This window comes from Pinus tabuliformis, chromosome 6, assembly GCF_031772625.1.
Source record: "Pinus tabuliformis cultivar Carrire ecotype Pingquan chromosome 6, CPIR1, whole genome shotgun sequence".
In the NCBI taxonomy this organism is placed as follows: Eukaryota; Viridiplantae; Streptophyta; class Pinopsida; order Pinales; family Pinaceae; genus Pinus; species Pinus tabuliformis.
In genome coordinates, this window is record NC_142292.1 from 1687668929 (window position 1) to 1687689968 (window position 21040).

Consider the following 21040-nt stretch of genomic DNA (forward strand, 5'->3'; position numbering starts at 1 on the left):
TGTGTGATTAAGTTGTTTCTCATCTTTTATCAGCTACCAGGTTTGACAGAAAAGAAGTGCAAATTTCCTGCCTCCACTATCTAACAGATCTGCTAATTTCTAAATCATTCAAAACTTGAACAGGGCCAATATATTGAAATAACATTTCCTTTGCTCGAAATTGTTTCAATCTATGATTGTTTATATAATCGTCTTACAACTTGTATATTTTTATAGAGGAGTGTGGTTTCCTAGCATGCTTATGTATGAAATTAGGTCCAAGATAAATGGCAGGAATTTGACTGATTTTAACATTTGAGCATTATCAAAGAATTTCACGTTCAGCTAAATAAAATACTTAGCTTGTTGTTTGTCTACTTTACAGTTTCCAGCAGCAAACAGAATTTACTTTTATACTGGAATCTAGCCTTGAACTCTTAAATAGAACTCTACTCATGTATCCTTTCTATTAAGAGTGCTGATTTTTGTCTGTTCATTTTCTTTTCGACTGTGACTGATGCTTGTTCAAAACAATGTTGTCAGACTCTTTTAAGACTCCTGAATCTTGCCAAGTCCACTGAGTCGCCGCTGAAAAGAGTAACTCCTAGACACTCTTCTGTCATAATCCCCACTTGCCAGACTCCTCTGAAACTTGCCAACACATATTCTGAGTATTTTTTTTTTCTCTTTGCCAAGTCTGAAAGATTCTGCTGAGTCTTCCTGAGTCACAGCCCAACCGAGTCTTAGAAGAGTCCAAGTCTGAGAACATTGGTTTGAAACAATTTCTTTTTCAAGTCAGGTCAACACATCTTCCTGTCCTTCCCACAATATTTATGTATGTGTCCATGTGTGTAGGATGTGTATGTGGTTCTTTTGCCCACTTTATTTTGTTTGAGTGAATCAATCATTGTTAAGATGAACTTTACAACAAACCAGTTTGTAAGTGAGGTGTCATGAACATAACTCTCCACAAAAAAGTTGAACTCTTGTGCAATACAAAAGTTGTTTCATCTATGGAATGAAAATTTTGTTTGATACTACCAGATTCAAACTGGATCAAGAGAAATATGGCTTTGCTGGAATAAATGCCCCTGGTTTTCTCTGCCTTATTGGATACCTATGAAGAACCTTAGGGTCAAAGTTCATGTCTTTTGGGCTTCATGAGCCTACATGACTGTGGGGCTGACCTTGACCAAAACCAACATTGTGGGCTTGACTTCAAATATACATTTCTGCTTGTTAGAATCCATCGTGCTTTAGGTCAAAATTGGTCCTCTCAAGAAGAGAAATCCAATGCCATCATCATATCATACAAAGGAGCCGTCCATAATGGAATTTGACCTTAGTTGACCATTTTTAACAATTGCCTATACAGAACATCTAGTTAAAAGACTAATTTTACTCTCAATAAACATTAGACTTTTAACTAGATGTTCTGTATAGGCAATTGTTAAAAGTGGTCAACTAAGGTTAAATTCCACTATGGATGGCTCCTTTGTATGAGATGATGATGGCATTGGATTCCTCTTCTCGAGAGGACCAATTTTGACCTAAAGCACGATGGATTCTGACAAGCAGAAATGTATATTTGAAGTCAAGCCCACAATGTTGGTTTTGGTCAAGGTCAACCCCACAGTCATGTAGGCTCATGAAGCCCAAAAGACATGACCTTTGACCCTAAGGTTCTTCATAGGTATCTAAGAAGGCAGAGAAAACCAGGGGCATTTATTCCAGCGAAGCCATATAAGGTTTGGTATTCGCACCTTCCTCAAAAATCGCTCCACTAGATCACCTTTACTATCAAGAAGTTGCAACTTCTTCGTAGCAATGCCACGATAAGCTGTATTGTGGCAAAGCTTCTTCACGTAGTGCTGAAGCAGCTGGTGACTCCAGCTTTTGTAGCATGATATTTGAGAGCTCTTGTCATCGCTATCTGGGTTATCAACATTAACCTATGTATATCTAATCAGCGTGAAGTACTACAATACTGAGAGGGGACGGTTGAGATCTCACCCATTATATGCGTCCAGATCGAAACCCCTTATTTCTGCAACACGAGAAAGGGCATCTCTCTAGGTTTGAATGCTGGTGGAGTCGTATCGCGGTTTCCCTTCACCCGTTTGTGTGATTTCTATCCCGGTTTCAGTTTCAGAAGGGTTTTGGGGGCATGAGGATACAGGGGATGCCATTGCCAATGCCGATTCGACTATACAAACAGAAATTGGAGCCCGTAAACTAAAATAGCCATAAAATCCATGAAACCGTAAACAAAAACAGCCATAAACTCCACAAACTCTCCCAGAAGCTCGGCGCACAGATGTCAAGTGGAAAGTGAAACGTTTTTTAAGGTTTTTTAATGTTTTAAAACATTTTTTATTAAATCAGATGGCTGATTTTTGTTCAATCGTCTAATAAAAGATCTAACGGCTACGATTAGGACAGAAAGGAATTTTGGGGAGTTCATTTCAGAGGGAAATGCCTTACGGCGTAATAAACAAAAGATACAAAGCATTGTGAAAGAAATCTCTAAAAATGTTGCAGTCTAAATACCTCCAAGAAGTGGCGAGGACCAGATAGAAATTATAAATCCCTATTGAACTTTATTAACTACATCAGATAGCCCCTTAACGACATTAGAAAGTTCATGTATTTTCTGCTTATTGAAAGAATTATTTGAATTGTGGAGAATTTTGCATTTCAGCAAATGCTGAAGTTTGTTGAGAAACTTTCTCACAACTAATCCCTTCAAATAATTGTTTTCTAACTATTTCGTGCAACTGCCCTACAAATTGTTTCTTTAAAGCATCGAAAGCCATTTCGAATCTCTCCTACTATTATGTTGCATTGTTATTATACATAAATAAACCATAATAAAGATCAAATCTATTTCCACAAGTGTTGTCAACAATTTTGAGCAATGTTTCATAAATTTTAATATTAATTGGAGTAGATTCTAAGTTCAACTTGGCTAACATCCTTCCCACAGTCTGGGTTTTAAATTGACTTGCAGCAGCATGGCGATCATGTTCAGCGCATGACATCTCAACCATCCTGCATCTTTATTTTGCAAATATATCCAAAAACTTATAACAATGTTCTACTCTTTCTTCTTGGCCAACTCTAACCTTATTCATAAACAAAAGGAAGGCCACTCCACCCAAACTTCCCGCTCTCGAGCCCAAACATAGGATGGATGCACAATATACGAAATTCTGGAGGTAATACCTGTAGTTTTTAAATTGACTTTCAGCAGCATGGCGATCATGTTCAACACATGACATCTCAACCATCCTGCATCCTTATTTTGCAAATATATCCAAAAACTTACAAAAACGTTCTACTCTTTCTCCTTGGCCAACTCTAACCTTGTCATAAACAAAAGGAAGGCCACTCCACCCAACTTTCCTGCTCTCGAACCCAAACATAGGATGGATGCACAATATACAAAATTCTGGAGGTAATACCTGTAAAAATAGATTGCGGGCAAACTCTTTGACAGAAAGGACATCTGCAAATAATGTGTTTCTCTTCGGTCTTTGAGTTGGAAACGACCTCAACACAGACTGTGTCGCTAGAATAGATGAACATAGATATATCACCTCAGGAGCACTGCAAATCCTCTGGGAAGGTTCATGTAATGATAATTATGTCTGAGATGAAAATGATGGACTACGTTTATCAGGCTTTGGTTCAATGCAGATAAGAGAACGCTAGATTTATGCCTCTTCGTTCTATTCAACCTGCAGGTGTAACCTGCTATCAGACCTTCATCTAGCTATTTCTTCAATCTAGATGGGCCAAAGCTATGGAAATCAACTTTGATTTATCCTATTTTGAATAAGCCTGAATATGCAAATATTGAATTATTGATTGGAACTAAAGATATGGACACAACTGGAACTGATTTATCCTGTTATAGATATTTCTACAAAGAGGGATAGTGACCAAATAGCATCACTTCTCGAGATTGGGCATCCTTATAGAAACTGTGTATTCTTCACTAGGGAGGATCCCTATTGGGCACCAAGACAAAGATGAGGCTATAGCTAAAGAAAAAAAAGAAACGAGTTCCAAGCCATGATGAAGAGGACTTGACACAGAAGAGCTTTCCAGTGTTCTTTTGTAAAAAATCTCTTAATGTAAAGTAACACATTTTGAGAAAAAATTATTTACCTCAAGACATGTTTGGCAATGTTAAAGACAAAAGTTGGGTGTCTATTTTTAATGGTAGTAGTAATCCCTCTATCCAGAAACAATAAGAATACAAAATTGCATTCTGTGCGGAGGAAGGTGGAAGTAAACAGGAGGAGGAAACAAACTGTGGGTGCCCTCCCAAACAGCTAAACTACATCCTCCCTCAATTAGAAACTGCAGCTGGTGCTTCTAAGGAAGCATCTCAGGCTGATGCAGAGATACAAAATATCAGAAAATTGCAGTATCTTTCATGAATTTTCTTGGATACTTCCATTTCACATATCTACCATGCATAAACGTTAAATGAGGATTCCTGAGTCTGATGTTGTACTTGGGAAGCAAGGTTGTTCTTCTCAAATAGATTCTGAAAGTTATGCAGAGCTGTCGAGATAGGAATTGGTTGGTAGATTTTGTACTACTTAAGAGTTTACATAGTTCTAGATTAGTGTGTTGAGAATTTGGTGGTGGAATTATTTTGCCCACAACTGATTCAAACAAGACTTGGATAAGTGATGCCATTACAAATCCGATACATAGAATTAAAGTGTCTAAAAATTGCTCCTTTTTTCAGTTGGGGACCCAGCTCTTTCAAAACCCAGTATCTTGAAATCAGGCCTTTCGTATACTCTGTTCAGATTTTAGAGGGGGGTTTATTTTACCCATAATTGATTCAAACCAGATACAATTAAGTCAATGTGATGGTGTGTATTAACCCGTTCAGAAAATAATTCCCATTATCAAATAGATACAACAAATTGGTGTCTTGTCATTAGAAAATGCATTACACTGTTTAGCTACCACTTCTATGTTTTCATCACTGTTGTTATCATAAAGAAACCACCTCTGGACACCTACATAGCATGGTACATGATCCATTCTTTAAGAAATGGAGCTTGGTTCCAAAGCATTGTGCAAGCACAGACCTGATGGAGAGGCCTAAACATCTGCACAGGTTTTGAGATCATCATGGATTTAACTTCAACCCTATCTACAAATGGAAGTAAACCACTTTTGGATCTCCATACTAAAGCCTTCATCCCTTCAATTTCCTGTATTCTAAGGCATTAGGCTTCTCACATCTGATCACTTGAGCAGCAATCAAAACCTTGGTATGAAAAATCTTGCTGCGCAAATCTATGGTGTCCCATTTCTTGAAATCCCTAGCATTAAGCAGATCGGTGTCCAAATTGGAACCAAAATCATAGACAAGATTATCAGTATCAGAAATCCTACCTCTCCTCAAGTTCAATCCTTTGACAAACAAAATCACGTTGTCTGGTTCTACTAAGTGCAATCCTTTGACAAACAAAATCACATTGTTTGGTTCTACTACTGCCTCCTAAAAAAGCGTTCTCCATGAAAAATTGTTTGGATACCTAGCTTGCGAAGTGAAAAACATTCTATTTTCCTTGAGTTTTATAGTTAAAGTGATCTTCAAGGGTCGCTTCAGGACTTCTTTTCCAAGCTCTTCTACTTTGCTGATTTGTTGAGCACTGATATGGTGCACCCTCGGTTGCCCCTCCTTTGAAGGTATGTCTGTATAACAAAATGCCAATTTGCATCTTAAAGGAATGATGTTGGAAAATAATGTATGCGACGATGTTGAAAAATTATAAAATCCACCTAACAAAAAAAAACTATGCAAAGAGGAACTTGACAAGAAAGCATAATCATCGATCAGCGGGCACCACTGGCTAAGATCCCAACTCATATCCTTCAGAGAGCTGACACTCATTGAAAATTGGCATTTTGTGTTGGGATACTGTTTGAATGGTTGAACCAGCAAATTGGCATTCTGCGTTGGGATACTATCTGAAAATTGGCATGATCAGTGCAGATCTTGATGCCAAAAGAATGTGAATTGTTGCATAAGTCTTAGTGGGGAAGGAGGAAATGGATAAATTTATCCTTCAAATTCCATTTGAAGAGTCTACAGGGTCTACAGGGTAATGCTAGATATAACGTTGATGCATTCCATCCCTATTCATCATTATGAATCTATAGGGTAAGCCTGCTCTTTTTTCTCTTGATTCAGTGAATTTAGAGCTTGTGAACCCTTTAAATCTAGCAAAAATAGGCGAGGGTTCTAATCAGCGTGAAGCACTACAATACTGAGAGGGGAGGGTTGAGATCTCACCCATTATATGCATCCAGATCGAAACCCCTTATTTCTGCAACACGAGAAAGGGCATCTCTCCAGGTTTGAATGCTGGTGGAGTCGTATCACGGTTTCCCTTCACCTGTTTGTGCGATTTCTATCCCGATTTCAGTTTCAGAAGGGTTTTAGGGGCATGAGGATACAGGGGATGCCATTGCCAATGCCGATTCAACTATACAAACAGAAATTGGAGCCCGTAAACTGAAACAACCATAAACTCCACGAAACCGTAAATGGAAACAGCCATAAACTCCATGAACTCTCCTGGAAGCTCTGCGCACAGATGTCAAGTGGAAAGTGAAACGTTTTTTAAGGTTTTTTAATGTTTTAAAACATTTTTTATTAAATCAGACGGCTGATTTTTGTTCAATTGTCTAACAAAAGATCTAACAGCTACGATTAGGACAGAAAGGCATTTGGGGGAGTTCATTTCAGAGGGAAACGCCTTACGGCGTAACGAGGGTTCTAATCAGCGTGAAGTACTACAATACTGAGAGGGGAGGGTTGAGATCTCACCCATTATATGCGTCCAGATCGAAACCCCTTATTTCTGCAACACGAGAAAGGGCATCTCTCCAGGTTTGAATGCTGGTGGAGTCGTATCGCGGTTTCCCTTCACCCGGTTGCACGATTTCTATCCCGATTTCAGTTTTAAAAGGGTTTTGGGGGCATGAGGATACAGGGGATGCCATTGCCAATGCCGATTCGATTATACAAACAGAAATTCAAGCCCGTAAATTGAAACAATCATAAACTCCATGAAACCGTAAATGGAAACAGCCATTAACTCCACGAAATCTCCCGGAAGCTCGGTGCACAGATGTCAAGTGGAAAGTGAAACGTTTTTTAATGTTTTAAAACATTTTTTATTAAGTCAGACGGCTGATTTTTGTTCAATCGTCTAACAAAAGATCTAACGGCTACGATTAGGACAGAAAGGCATTTAGGGGAGCTCATTTCAGAGGGAAACACCTTACGGCGTAATTATGTTGCATTGTTATTATACATAAATACACCATAATAAAGATCAAAGCTATTTCCACAAGTGTTGTCAACAATTTTGAGCAATGTTTCATAACTTTTAATATTAAATGGAGTAGATTCTAAGTTCAACTTGGCTAACATCCTTCCCACAGTCTGGGTTTTAAATTGACTTTCAGCAGCATCGTGATCATGTTCAGCGCATCACATCTCAACCATCCTGCATCTTTATTTTGCAAATATATCCAAAAACTTATAACAATGTTCTACTCTTTCTTCTTGGCCAACTCTAACCTTAGTCATAAACAAAAGGAAGGCCACTCCACCCAAACTTCCCACTCTCGAGCCCAAACATAGGATGGATGCACAATATATGAAATTCTGGAGGTAATACCTGTAGTTTTTAAATTGACTTTCAGCAGCATGGCGATCATGTTCAGCACATGACATCTCAACCATCCTGCATTCTTATTTTGCAAATATATCCAAAAACTTACAACAACGTTCTACTCTTTCTCCTTGGCCAACTCTAACCTTGTAATAAACAAAAGGAAGGCCACTCCACCCAACTTTCCTGCTCTTGAGCACAAACATAGGATGGATGCACAATATACAAAATTCTGGAGGTAATACCTGTAAAAATAGATTGCGGGCAAACTCTTTGACATAAAGGACATATGCAAATAATGTGTTTCTCTTCGGTCTTTGAGTTGGAAACGACCTCAACACAGATTGTGTCACTAAAATAGATGAACATAGATATATCACCTCAGGAACACTGCAAATCCTCTGGGAAGGTTCATGTAATGATAATTATGACTGAGATGAAAATGATGGACTACATTTATCAGGCTTTGGTTCAATGCAGATAAGAGAACGCTAGATTTATGCCTCTCCGTTCTCTTCAACCTGCAGGTGTAACCTGCTATCAAACCTTCATCTAGGTATTTCTTCAATCTAGATGGGCCAAAGCTATGGAAATCAACTTTGATTTATCCTATTTTGAATAAGCCTGAATATGCAGATATTGAATTATTAATTGGAACTAAAGATAGGGACACAACTGGAACTGATTTACCCTGTTATAGATATTTCTACAAACAGGGATAGTGACCAACTAGCAGCACTTCTCGAGATTGGGCATCCTTATAGAAACTATGTATTCTTCACTGGGGAGGATCCCTATTGGGCACCAAGACAAAGATGAGGCTATAGCTAAAGAAAAAAAAGAAATGAGTTCCAGGCCATGATGAAGAGGACTTGACACAGAAGAGCTTTCCAGTGTTATTTTGTAAAAAATCTCTTAATGTAAAGTAACACATTTTGAGAAAAAATGATTTACCTCAAGACATGTTTGGCAATGTTAAAGACAGAAGTTGGGTGTCTATTTTTAATGGTAGTAGTAATCCCTCTATCCAGAAACAATAAGAATACAACATTGCATTATGTGCGGAGGAAGTTGGAAGTAAACAGAAGGAGGAAACAAACTGTGGGTGCCCTCCCAAACAGCCAAACTGCATCCTCCCTCAATTAGAAATTGCAGCTGGTGCTTCTAAAGAAGCATCTCAGGCTGATGCATAGATACAAAATATTAGAAAATTGCAGTATCTTTCATGAATTTTCTTGGATACTTCCATTTCACATATCTACCATGCATAAACGTTAAATGAGGATTCTTGAGTCTGATGTTGTACTTGGGAAGCAAGGTTGTTCTTCTCAAATAGATTCTGAAAGTTATGCAGAGCTGTCGAGATAGGAATTGGTTGGTAGATTTTGTACTACTTAAGAGTTTACATAGTTCTAGATTAGCGTGTTGAGAATTTGGTGGTGGAATTATTTTTCCCACAACTGATTCAAACAAGACTTGGAGAAGTGATGCCATTACAAATCCGATACATAGAATTAAAGTGTCTAAAAATTGCTCCTTTTTTCAGTTGGGGACCCAGCTCTTTCAGAACCCAGTATATTGAAATCAGGCCTTTCGTATACTCTGTTCAGATTTTAGAGGGGGGTTTATTTTGCCCATAATTGATTCAAACCAGATACAATTAAGTCAATGCGATGGTGTGTATTAACCCGTTCAAAAAATAATGCCCATTATCAAATAGATACAATAAATTGGTGTCTTGTCATCAGAAAATGCATTACGCTGTTTAGCTACCACTTCTATGTTTTCATCACTGTTGTTATCATAAAGAAACCACCTCTGGACACCTACATAGCATGGTACATGATCCATTCTTTAAGAAATGGAGCTTGGTTCCAAAGCATTGTGCAAGCACAGACCTGATGGAGAGGCCTAAACATCTGCACAGGTTTTGAGATCATCATGGATTTAACTTCAACCCTATCTACAGATGGAAGTAAACCACTTTTGGATCTCCATACGAAAGCCTTCATCCCTTCAATTTCCTGTATTCTAAGGCATTAGGCTTCTCACATATGATCACTTGAGCAACCATCAAAACCTTGGTATGAAAAATCTTGTTGCGCAAATCTATGGTGTCCCATTTCTTGAAATCCCTAGCATTAAGCAGATCGGTGTCCAAATTGGAACCAAAATTGTAGACAATATTATCAGTATCAGAAATCCTACCTCTCCTCAAGTTCAATCCCTTGACAAACAAAATCACGTTGTCTGGTTCTACTAAGTTCAATGCTTTGACAAACAAAATCACATTGTTTGGTTCTACTACTGCCTCATAAAAAAGAGTTCTCCATGAAAAATTGTTTGGATACCTAGCTTGCGAAGTGAAAAACATTCTATTTTCCTTGAGTTTTATAGTTAAAGTGATCTTCAAGGGTCGCTTCAGGACTTCTTTTCCAAGCTCTTCTACTTTGATGATTTGTTGAGCACTAATATGGTGCACCCTTGGTTGCCCCTCCTTTGAAGGTATGTTTGTATAACAAAATGCCAATTTGCATCTTAAAGGAATGATGTTGGAAAATAATATATGCGACGATGTTGAAAAATTATAAAATCCACCTAACAAAAAAAATTTATGCAAAGAGGAACTTGACAAGAAAGCATAATCATCGATCAGCGGGCACCACTGGCTAAGATCCCAACTCATATCCTTCAGAGAGCTGACACTCGTTGAAAATTGGATTTTTGTGTTGGGATACTGTTTGAATGGTTGAACCAGCAAATTGGCATTCTGCATTGGGATACTGTCTGAAAATTGGCGTGATCAGTGCAGATCTTGATGCCAAAAGAATGTGAATTGTTGCAGAAGTCTTAGTGGGGAAGGAGGAAATGGATAAATTTATCCTTCAAATTCCATTTGAAGAGTCTACAGGGTCTACAGGGTAATGCTAGATATAATGTTGATGCATTCCATCCCTATTCATCATTCTGAATCTATAGGGTAAGCCTGCTCTTTTTCCTCTTGATTCAGTGAATTTAGAGCTTGTGAACGCTTTAAATCTAGGAAAAATAGGCGAGAGTTCTAATCAGCGTGAAGTACTACAATACTGAGAGGGGAGGGTTGAGATCTCACCCATTATATGCATCCAGATCGAAACCCCTTATTTCTGCAACACAAGAAAGGGCATCTCTCCAGGTTTGAATGCTGGTGGAGTCGTATCGTGGTTTCCCTTCACCCGTTTGCGCGATTTCTATCCCGATTTCAGTTTCAGAAGGGTTTTGGGGGCATGAGGATACAGGGGATGCCATTGCCAATGCCGATTCGACTATACAAACAGAAATTGGAGCCCGTAAACTGAAATAGCCATAAACTCCACGAAACTGTAAATGGAAACAGCCATAAACTCCACGAACTCTCCCGGAAGCTCTACGCACAGATGTCAAGTGGAAAGTGAAACGTCTTTTAAGGTTTTTTAATGTTTTAAAACATTTTTTATTAAATCAGACGGCTGATTTTTGTTCAATTGTCTAACAAAAGATCTAATGGCTACGATTAGGATAGAAAGGCATTTGGGGGAGTTCATTTTAGAGGGAAACGCCTTATGGCGTAACGAGGGTTCTAATCAGCGTGAAGTACTACAATACTGAGAGGGGAGGGTTGAGATCTCACCCATTATATGCGTCCAGATCGAAACCCCTTATTTCTGCAACACGAGAAAGGGCATCTCTCCATGTTTGAATGCTGGTGGAGTCGTATCGCGGTTTCCCTTCACTCGGTTGCGCGATTTCTATCAGAATTTTAGTTTCAGAAGGGTTTTGGGGGCATGAGGATAGAGGGGATGCCATTGCCAATGTCGATTCGACTATACAAACAGAAATTCGATCTCGTAAACTGAAACAGCCATAAACTCCACGAAACCGTAAACGGAAACAACCATAAACTCCATGAACTCTCTCGGAAGCTCGGCGCACAGATGTCAAGTGGAAATTGAAATGTTTTTTAAGGTTTTTTAATGTTTTAAAACATTTTTTTTTAAATCAGACGGCTGATTTTTGTTCAATCGTCTAACAAAAGATCTAACGGCTATGATTAGGACAGAAAGGCATTTGGGGGAGTTCATTTCAGAGGGAAACGCCTTACGGCGTAATTATGTTGCATTGTTATTATACATAAATAAACCATAATAAAGATCAAAGCTATTTCCACAAGTGTTGTCAACAATTTTGAGCAATGTTTCATAACTTTTAATATTAATTGGAGTAGATTCTAAGTTCAACTTGGCTAACATCCTTCCCACAGTCTGGGTTTTAAATTGACTTTCAGCAGCATGACGATCATGTTCAGCGCATGACATCTCAACCATCCTGCATCTTTATTTTGCAAATATATCCAAAAACTTATAACAACGTTCTACTCTTTCTTCTTGGCCAACTCTAACTTTAGTCATAAACAAAAGGAAGGCCACTCCACCCAAACTTCCCGCTCTCAAGCCCAAACATAGGATGGATGCACAATATACGAAATTCTGGAGGTAATACCTGTAGTTTTTAAATTGACTTTCAGCAGCGTGGCGATCATGTTTAGCACATGACATCTCAACCATCCTGCATTCTTATTTTGCAAATATATCCAAAAACTTACAACAACGTTCTACTCTTTCTCCTTGGCCAACTCTAACCTTGTAATAAACAAAAGGAAGACCACTCCACCCAACTTTCCTGCTCTCGAGCCCAAACATAGGATGGATGCACAATATACAAAATTCTGGAGGTAATACCTATAAAAATAGATTGCGGGCAAACTCTTTGACAGAAAGGACATATGAAAATAATGTGTTTCTCTTCGGTCTTTGAGTTGGAAACGACCTCAACACAAACTGTGTCACTAAAATAGATGAACATAGATATATCACCTCAGGAACACTGCAAATCCTCTGGGAAGGTTCATGTAATGATAATTATGTCTGAGATGAAAATGATGGACTACGTTTATCAGGCTTTGGTTCAATGCAGATAAGAGAACGTTAGATTTATGCCTCTCCATTCTCTTCAACCTGCAGGTGTAACCGGCTATCAGACCTTCATCTAGGTATTTCTTCAATCTAGATGGGCCAAAGCTATGGAAATCAACTTTGATTTATCCTATTTTGAATAATCCTGAATATGAAGATATTGAATTATTGATTGGAACTAAAGATAGGGACACAACTGGAACTGATTTACCCTGTTATAGATATTTCTACAAATAGGAATAGTGACCAAATAGCAGCACTTCTCGAGATTGGGCATCCTTATAGAAACTGTGTATTCTTCACTGGGGAGGATCCCTATTGTGCACCAAGACAAAGATGAGGCTATAGCTAAAGAAAAAAAAGAAATGAGTTCCAGGCCATGATGAAGAGGACTTGACACAGAAGAGCTTTCCAGTGTTCTTTTGTAAAAAATCTCTTAATGTAAAGTAACACATTTTGAGAAAAAATGATTTACCTCAAGACATGTTTGGCAATGTTAAAGACAAAATTTTGGTGTCTATTTTTAATGGTAGTAGTAATCCCTCTATCCAGAAACAATAAGAATACAACATTGCATTATGTGCGGAGGAAGGTGGAAGTAAACAGGAGGAAACAAACTGTGGGTGCCCTCCCAAACAACCAAACTGCATCCTCCCTCAATTAGAAATTGCAGCTGGTGCTTCTAAAGAAGCATCTTAGGCTGATGCATAGATACAAAATATCAGAAAATTGCAGTATCTTTCATGAATTTTCTTGGATACTTCCATTTCACATATCTACCATGCATAAACGTTAAATGAGGATTCTTGAGTCTGATGTTGTACTTGGGAAGCAAGGTTGTTCTTCTCAAATAGATTCTGAAAGTTATGCAGAGCTATCGAGATAGGAATTGGTTGGTAGATTTTGTACTACTTAAGAGTTTACATAGTTCTAGATTAGCATGTTGAGAATTGGGTGGTGGAATTATTTTGCCCACAACTGATTCAAACAAGACTTGGAGAAGTGATGCCATTACAAATCCGATACATAGAATTAAAGTGTCTAAAAATTGCTCCTTTTTTCAGTTGGGGACCCAGCTCTTTCAGAACCCAGTATATTGAAATCAGGCCTTTCGTATACTATGTTTAGATTTTAGAGGGGGGTTTATTTTGCCCATAATTGATTCAAACCATATACAATTAAGTCAATGCAATGGTGTGTATTAACCCGTTCAGAAAATAATGCCCATTATCAAATAGATACAATAAATTGGTGTCTTGTCATCAGAAAATGCATTACGATGTTTAGCTACCACTTCTATGTTTTCATCACTGTTGTTATCATAAAGAAACCACCTCTGGACACCTACATAGCATGGTACATGATCCATTCTTTAAGAAATGGAGCTTGGTTCCAAAGCATTGTGCAAGCACAGACCTGATGGAGAGGCCTAAACATCTGCACAGGTTTTGAGATCATCATGGATTTAACTTCAACCCTCTCTACAGATGGAAGTAAACCACTTTTGGATCTCCATACGAAAGCCTTCATCCCTTCAATTTCCTGTATTCTAAGCCATTAGGCTTCTCACATCTGATCACTTGAGTAGCCATCAAAACCTTGATATGAAAAATCTTGCTGCGCAAATCTATGGTGTCCCATTTCTTGAAATCCCTAGCATTAAGCAGATCGATGTCCAAATTGGAACCAAAATCGTAGACAAGATTATCAGTATCAGAAATCCTACCTCTCCTCAAGTTCAATCCTTTGAAAAACAAAATCATGTTGTCTGGTTCTACAAAGTTCAATCCTTTGACAAACAAAATCACATTGTTTGGTTCTACTACTGCCTCATAAAAAGCGTTCTCCATGAAAAATTGTTTGGATACCTAGCTTGCGAAGTGAAAAACATTCTATTTTCCTTGAGTTTTATAGTTAAAGTGATCTTCAAGGGTCGCTTCAGGACTTCTTTTCCAAGCTCTTCTACTTTGCTGATTTGTTGAGCACTGATATGGTGCACCCTCGGTTGCCCCTCCTTTGAAGGTATGTATGTATAAAAAAATGCCAATTTGCATCTTAGAGGAATGATGTTGGAAAATAATATATGCGACGATGTTGAAAAATTATAAAATCCACCTAACAAAAAAAAATTATGCAAAGAGGAACTTGGCAAGAAAGCATAATCATCGATCAGCGGGCACCACTGGCTAAGATCCCAACTCATATCCTTCAGAGAGCTGACACTCGTTGAAAATTGGCATTTTGTGTTGGGATACTGTTTGAATGGTTGAACCAGCAAATTGGCGTTCTGCGTTGGGATACTGTCTGAAAATTGGTGTGATTAGTGAGATCTTGATGCCAAAAGAATGTTAATTGTTGCAGAAGTCTTAGTGGGGAAGGAGGAAACGGATAAATTTATCCTTCAAATTCCATATGAAGAGTCTACAGGGTCTACAGGGTAATGCTAGATATAATGTTGATGCATTCCATCCCTATTCATCATTCTGAATCTATAGGGTAAGCCTGCTCTTTTTCCTCTTGATTCAGTGAATTTAGAGCTTGTGAACCCTTTAAATCTAGGAAAAATAGATGAGGGTTCTAATCAACGTGAAGTACTATAATACTGAGAGGGGAGGGTTGATATCTCACCCATTATATGCGTCCAGATCGAAACCCCTTATTTTTGCAACATGAGAAAGGGCATCTCTCTAGGTTTGAATGCTGGTGGAGTCATATCGCGGTTTCCCTTCACCCGTTTGCTTGATTTCTATCCCGATTTCAGTTTCAGAAGGGTTTTGGGGGCATGAGGATACAGGGGATGCCATTGCCAATGCCGATTCGACTATACAAAGAGAAATTGGAGCCCGTAAACTGAAATAGCCATAAACTCCACGAAACTGTAAATGGAAACAGGCATAAACTCCACGAACTCTTCCGGAAGCTCTGCGCACAGATGTCAAGTGGAAAGTGAAACGTTTTTTAGGGTTTTTTAATGTTTTAAAACATTTTTTATTAAATCAGACGACTGATTTTTGTTCAATCGTCTAACAAAAGATCTAACGGCTACGATTAGGACAGAAAGGCATTTGGGTGAGTTCATTTCAGAGGGAAACGCCTTACGGCGTAACGAGGGTTCTAATCAGCGTGAAGTACTACAATACTGAGAGGGGAGGGTTGAGATCTCACCCATTATATGCGTCCAGATCGAAACCCCTTATTTCTGCAACACGAGAAAGGGCATCTCTCTAGGTTTGAATGCTGGTGGAGTCATATCGCGGTTTCCCTTCACCTGGTTGCGCGATTTCTATCTCGATTTCAGTTTTAGAAGGGTTTTGGGGGCATGAGGATACAGGGGATGCCATTGCCAATGCCGATTCGACTATACAAACAGAAATTGGAGGCCGTAAATTGAAACAGCCATAAACTCCACGAAACCGTAAACGGAAACAGCCATAAACTCCACGAACTCTCCTGGAAGCTTGGCGCACAGATGTCAAGTGGAAAGTGAAACGTTTTTTAAGGTTTTTTAATGTTTTAAAACATTTTTTTATTAAATCAGACGGCTGATTTTTGTTCAATCGTCTAACAAAAGATCTAACGGCTACGATTAGGAAAGAAAGGCATTTGGGGGAGTTCATTTCAGAGGGAAACGCCTTACGGCGTAATTATGTTGCATTGTTATTATACATAAATAAACCATAATAAAGATCAAAGCTATTTCCACAAGTGTTGTCAACAATTTTGAGCAATGCTTCATAACTTTTAATATTAATTGGAGTAGATTCTAAGTTCAACTTGGCTAACATCCTTCCCACAGTCTAGGTTTAAAATTGACTTTCAGCAGCATGGCGATCATGTTCAGCGCATGACATTTCAACCATCCTGCATCTTTATTTTGCAAATATATCCAAAAACTTATAACAACGTTCTACTCTTTCTTCTTGGCCAACTTTAACCTTAGTCATAAACAATAGGAAGGCCACTCCACCCAAACTTCCCGCTCTCAAGCCCAAACATAGGATGGATGCACAATATACGAAATTCTGGAGGTAATACCTGTAGTTTTTAAATTGACTTTCAGCAGCGTGGCGATCATGTTCAGCACATGACATCTCAACCATCCTGCATTCTTATTTTGCAAATATATCCAAAAACTTACAACAATGTTCTACTCTTTCTCCTTGGCCAACTCTAACCTTGTAATAAACAAAAGGAAGGCCACTACACCCAACTTTCCTGCTCTTCAGCCCAAACATAGGATGGATGCACAATATACAAAATTCTGGAGGTAATACCTGTAAAAATAGATTGCGGAAAAACTCTTTGACAGAAAGGACATGTGCAAATAATGTGTTTCTCTTCGGTCTTTGAGTTGGAAAAGACCTCAACACAGACTGTGTCACTAAAATAGATGAACATAGATATATCACCTCAGGAACACTGCAAATCCTCTGGGAAGGTTCATGTAATGATAATTATGACTGAGATGAAAATGATGGACTACATTTATCAGGCTTTGGTTCAATGCAGATAAGAGAACGCTAGATTTATGCCTCTCCGTTCTCTTCAACCTACAGGTGTAACCTGCTATCAAACCTTCATCTAGGTATTTCTTCAATCTAGATGGGCCAAAGCTATGGAAATCAACTTTGATTTATCCTATTTTAAATAAGCCTGAATATGCAGATATTGAATTATTAATTGGAACTAAAGATAGGGACACAACTGGAACTGATTTACCCTGTTATAGATATTTCTACAAACAGGGATAGTGACCAAATAGCAGCACTTCTCGAGATTGGGCATCCTTATAGAAACTATGTATTCTTCACTGGGGAGGATCCCTATTGGGCACCAAGACAAAGATGAGGCAAATGAGTTCCAGGCCATGATGAAGAGGACTTGACACAGAAGAGCTTTCTAGTGTTCTTTTGTAAAAAATCTCTTAATGTAAAGTAACACATTTTGAGAAAAAATGCTTTACCTCAAGACATGTTTGGCAATGTTAAAGACAAAAGTTGGGTGTCTATTTTTAATGGTAGTAGTAATCCCTCTATCCAGAAACAATAATAATACAACATTGCATTATGTGCGGAGGAAGGTGGAAGTAAAAAAAAGGAGGAAACAAACTGTGGGTGCCCTCCCAAACAGCCAAACTGCATCCTCCCTCAATTAGAAATTGCAGCTAGTGCTTCTAAAGAAGCATCTCAGGCTGATGCAGAGATACAAAATATCAAAAAATTGCAGTATCTTTCATGAATTTTCTTGGATACTTCCATTTCACATATCTACCATGCATAAACGTTAAGTGAGGATTCTTGAGTCTGATGTTGTACTTGGGAAGCAAGGTTTTTCTTCTCAAATAGATTCTAAAAGTTATGCAGAGCTATCGAGATAGGAATTGGTTGGTAGATTTTGTACTACTTAAGAGTTTACATAGTTCTAGATTAGCGTGTTGAGAATTTGGTGGTGGAATTATTTTGCCCACAACTGATTCAAACAAGACTTGGAGAAGTGATGCCATTACAAATCCGATACATAGAATTAAAGTGTCTAAAAATTGCTCCTTTTTTTAGTTGGGGACCCAGCTCTTTCAGAACCCAGTATATTGAAATCAGGCCTTTCATATACTCTGTTCAGATTTTAGAGGGGGGTTTATTTTGCCCATAATTGATTCAAACCAGATACAATTAAGTCAATGCGATGGTGTGTATTAACCCATTCAGAAAATAATGCCCATTATCAAATAGTACAATAAATTGGTGTCTTGTCATCAGAAAATGCATTACGATGTTTAGCTACCACTTCTATGTTTTCATCACTGTTGTTATCATAAAGAAACCACCTCTGGGCACCTACATAGCATGGTACATGATCCATTCTTTAAGAAATGGAGCTTGGTTCCAAAGCATTGTGCAAGCACAGACCTGATGGAGAGGCCTAAACATCTGCACAGGTTTTGAGATCATCATGAATTTAACTTCAACCCTATCTACAGATGGAAGTAAACCACTTTTGGATCTCCATACAAAAGCCTTCATCCCTTCAATTTCCTGTATTCTAAGCCATTAGGCTTCTCACATCTGGTCACTTGAGCAGCCATCAAAACCTTGGTATGAAAAATCTTGCTGCGCAAATCTATGGTGTCCCATTTCTTGAAATCCCTAGCATTAAGCAGATCGGTGTCCAAATTGGAACCAAAATCGTAGACAAGATTATCAGTATCAGAAATCCTACCTCTCCTCAAGTTCAATCCTTTGAAAAACAAAATCATGTTGTCTGGTTCTACTAAGTTGGATCCTTTGACAAAAAAAATCACATTGTTTGGTTCTACTACTGCCTCATAAAAAAGCGTTCTCCATGAAAAATTGTTTGGATACCTAGCTTTCGAAGTGACAAACATTCTATTTTCCTTGAGTTTTATAGTTAAAGTGATCTTCAAGGGTCGCTTCAGGACTTCTTTTCCAAGCTCTTCTACTTTGATGATTTGTTGAGCACTGATATGGTGCACCCTCGGTTGCCCCTCCTTTGAAGGTATGTCTGTATAACAAAATGCCAATTTGCATCTTAAAGGAATGATGTTGGAAAATAATATATGCGACGATGTTGAAAAATTATAAAATCCACCTAACAAAAAAAAAATTATGCAAAGAGGAACTTGACAAGAAAGCATAATCATCGATCAGTGGGCACCACTGGCTAAGATCCCAACTCATATCCTTCAGAGAGATGACACTCATTGAAAATTGGAATTTTGTGTTGGGATACTGTTTTAATGGTTGAACCAGCAAATTGGCGTTCTGCGTTGGGATACTGTCTGAAAATTGGCGTGATCAGTGCAGATCTTGATGCCAAAAGAATGTGAATTGTTGCAGAAGTCTTAGTGCGGAAGGAGGAAATGGATAAATTTATCCTTCAAATTCCATTTGAAGAGTCTACAGGGTCTACAGGGTAATGCTAGATATAATGTTGATGCATTCCATCCCTATTCATCATTCTGAATATATAGGGTAAGCCTGCTCTTTTTCCTCTTGATTCAGTGAATTTAGAGCTTGTGAACCCTTTAAATCTAGGAAAAATAGGCGAGGGTTCTAATCAGCGTGAAGTACTACAATACTGAGAGGGGAGGGTTAAGATCTCATCCATTATATGCGTCCAGATCGAAACCCCTTATTTCTGCAACACAAGAAAGGGCATCTCTCTAGGTTTGAATGCTGGTGGAGTCGTATCGCGGTTTCCCTTCACCCGTTTGCGCGATTTATATCCCAATTTCAGTTTCAGAAGGGTTTTGGGGGCATGAGGATATAGGGGATGCCATTGCCAATGCCGATTCGACTATACAAACAGAAATTGGAGCCTTTAAACTGAAACAGCCATAAACTCCACGAAACCGTAAACGGAAACAGCCATAAACTCCACGAACTCTCCCGGATGCTTGGCCCACACATGTCAAGTGGAAAGTGAAACGTTTTTTAAGGTTTTTTAATGTTTTAAAACATTTTTTATTAAATCAGATGGCTGATTTTTGTTCAATCGTCTAACAAAAGATCTAACGGCTACGATTAGGACAAAAAGGCATTTGGGAGAGTTCATTTCAGAGGGAAACACCTTACGGCATAATAAACAAAGTATATATGCTTTATGAAATTAAAAACAGATTAGATATGGTGGTGTAAGATGCACTTGAAGTAGAAATAGAGCAATTCAAGGTAGCCTAATGACTAACAAGAAGTATACACTAGATTCAGAGCATGATTGGTCTGAACTAATTATCAAAATTTTGGTAAACTGTTTTGCATTAATAATGTTTATGGGGATCTAAGGATTTTATGCCAGTAGTAAAATAATAAATGAGTCAAGTAAGGCATGTCATATAGAAGGTTATAGGTGATGAAGAGAGAGGATAACAAAAACCATGCAACAACTCATTGTTAAATCTATAAGATGCTTCAACCATATTGATGGCAAAGTGGTACTTGTAATCGAGATTGTTGTGTACAAAGATAATTGGTTTCGATACAATGATATCTAGAAATTTATTCAATAAATTGACAATTGTACAATTTGAAATGTATACTTTGAACCACAATTTCCTATTAAGAAATATGGGAGAAGTCTACATGTTAGATTGCATTGATAGTGTTGTCTGAATTTGAATATGATAACATAACAATTATTGCATAAACAATTTGTTTTAAGGAATTTAACAATTGATGAATTATATCCTACCAGGTCATGTTCTAGTGTTAAAGTGGGGTATGAACATGTTATTGACCTAGGTTCACACCTTGTGCCTAAAAACTTAGTGGGTGTGGAACTGAGAACCTTGTAACCTTGATTTATAACTCATGTATGGGAGGTGTATGTAAT

At 38.2% G+C, this 21040-nt stretch overlaps 4 pseudogenes; all 4 read right to left on the reverse strand.

The window, feature by feature from the left end:
- Positions 1-2648: 2648 nt before the first annotated feature.
- Positions 2649-7023, reverse strand: LOC149265467 (arogenate dehydrogenase 2, chloroplastic-like; annotated as a pseudogene).
- A 292-nt stretch (positions 7024-7315) lies between these two features.
- LOC149265468 (arogenate dehydrogenase 1, chloroplastic-like) lies at positions 7316-11626 on the reverse strand (annotated as a pseudogene).
- Positions 11627-11827: 201 nt separating this feature from the next.
- On the reverse strand, positions 11828-14541 carry LOC149265469 (arogenate dehydrogenase 1, chloroplastic pseudogene; annotated as a pseudogene).
- A 1794-nt stretch (positions 14542-16335) lies between these two features.
- Positions 16336-21040, reverse strand: part of LOC149265470 (arogenate dehydrogenase 1, chloroplastic-like) — a 93197-nt pseudogene continuing 88492 nt past the window's right edge.